The sequence below is a fragment of the Triticum urartu genome, chromosome 4A (assembly GCF_056163025.1).
Source record: "Triticum urartu cultivar PI428250 chromosome 4A, HENAU_Tu73, whole genome shotgun sequence".
Lineage (NCBI taxonomy): Eukaryota > Viridiplantae > Streptophyta > Magnoliopsida > Poales > Poaceae > Triticum > Triticum urartu.
Window position 1 is genome coordinate 104,489,226 of NC_141876.1, and position 2,453 is coordinate 104,491,678.

The following is a 2,453-nucleotide window of genomic DNA, read 5'->3' on the forward strand; positions in this document are numbered from 1 at the left end:
TTCTATATGATAGAATTTGCATAGGAAAAATTTCTTTAAAGCTCTTTGATTTGTAGGAAGGAATTCCTGTTCCTATGTAGGATAGGAATCAATCCTTCACGTTTTGAAGGAAAAAAACATTAGCTAAGACTTAATGGAAAAATTCCTATTCTATGCATCAAATGACATCTATTTTTCTATAGGAATTGAGAGACATGTCATCTCACTTCCTATGATATTTCTATTCTTATAACATTCCTACCCTATGAACCAAAAGATGCCCGGACCTTATCTCTTCCTTTTCTCCTCGTTCCTCTGGCCACATAGCGCCGCAACACTTTTCTCCAGCCTAGCGCTTGCTCTTCTCTGTGAAAGACGGCGAGGGCGTTGAGTGATTGGTGTGGCTGATGCTGCAAGCAAGGCGGCCGCCGGCGGATTTGGGCGCGAAGGTGCGGTGACCGTTGGGGTGTCAGAGTTGCAACCACCTCGCCGGAGATGCTACCACCGGTCGCTGGTGGTGCTACAACCACCTGTTGCTGGAGCTGCATCCGTTGGCATCTGGCGATGGAGAGCTGCAACCGTGCAATCGGTGCGGCGTGGTAGTGGCCGCCACATGTCTTTGACCATGGGAGCGCCGCAGGTCTTCGACCATGGCACAACTCGAGTTCTTTTTGTTGGAACCAGGCCTTTTTTGCTGGAACCAGCTCTAAATTTTGCTACTAGTATCTTCGGGTTTTGTTGGAACCAACCCCAGATTTTGCTCCCGTATTTGTTTTTGCTGGAACTAGTGTACTTTTGATACCACCGTCTTCGTATTTTGCTGGAACTAACCAAATTTTCCTGCCATGTTCTTTTGCTAGAATGTAACGTCCCGAGACCGATGTGTCGGGTGTCCTCCAGTTATTCGTTGTTGTTGCCTTGTCTTTGCTTGCGTGTCATGTATTGCAGATCATGTCATCATGTGCATTTCATTTGCATACATGTTCCTCTCATGCATCCGAGCATTTTCCCCGTTGTCCATTTTGTAATCCGATGCTCCTATGTCACCCGGTGTCCCTTTCTACCTCTTTTTGTGTGTGGGGGTTAAACACTTCCGGATTGGACCGAGACTTGCCAAGCGGCCTTGGTTTACTACCGGTAGACCGCCTGTCAAGTTTCGTACCATTTGGACTTTGTTTGATACTCCAACGGTTAACCGAGGGACCGAGAAGGCCTCGTGTGTGTTGTAGTCAAACACCCTTCCAAAATGGCCCAAAACCCACCTAAACCTCATCCATCCTCTCGGTCGTTCGATCACGATCGCGTGGCCGAAAACCGCACCTCATTTAAACTCTCCTAACTCCCTTTACCTATAAATATGTGTCTCCCTCTGAAATTCTCGCGCAGATGTAACCCTAAAGATTTCCCCGCACGCCGCCGGACATGTCCGCGCCCGCCGGACGCGTCCAGCCGCCACCTCACTCCGGCGAATCACGTCACGACACGTCATCACCGCCGCCTCCCACCTCCAATCATGCCTCGCCACCTCATCCTGCCGGCTCCTCTCTCTCTCCTCCGCCGCCGTGGCCCTGTGGGCCCAGGCGCGGCCCGCCTGGCCCGGATCTCGCCGGCCGCACCGCCCGGGTGCCCGAGACGTCGCGCCGCCCATCAGCCGCCGACTCCGCCGCCGGAGCATCGCCGGACTCCGTCGTCTTCGCCGGAGTTGCTCGCCGCCGGCCACCGCATTCCGCCGCCTTGCTCGCACGCCGCCTTCGCGCCTCGCCCCGGCCACACCCGAGCGCCGCCGAGGCCCACGCGCTCCACCGCGAAGCCCGCACCCCGCCGCCTGAAGCCATGGCGCCGCTGCCTCGTATCCCGAGGTCCGCCACCGGCCTCCTGGCCCGCAGCCGATTGCTACCTCACCGTGCCGCCCTCGTCGAGATCCGGTCATCGCCGTCTTCGCCGGACCTCGTCGAGATCAGGATCCATCAATTCCGGTCATCGCTGTCTTCGCCGAACCTTCTCGTCCTCGCCGGAGTTTCGTGCCTCGCCGGAGAAGAAGGTGGACCAGATCCACCACTCCCCGAACCAAACACCCCGTTTCAGATCCGCACCGAGCCGTCCCGCACCGCTCCGTCCCGTTGACTTTCTCGGAGAGGTCCAAATTTCTACTAAGTCCCCGAAGTTTCCAGATTCATATGCCCATGTTCATCATGTCGTAACTTTGCATCCGCAACTCCGATTCATGCATATAGCATATCAAAATGTTTGTCTCAGAGAGCACATCATTTCATCTGATTGCATCATTTTCATTTGAGTTCATCTTGATGCCCGAAATGCTGTTGGAAGAATGCTAGTTGAGATAATTGTCAGATCTGCTGCTCCATTTAGATATCTGTCATTTTTGCCATGATTATTGTGTACATGATATGCCCATGAGCTCTACATATGTTTTGTTATAGGCTTTGCCATCTTTCCAGTGGTGCCATCCATGT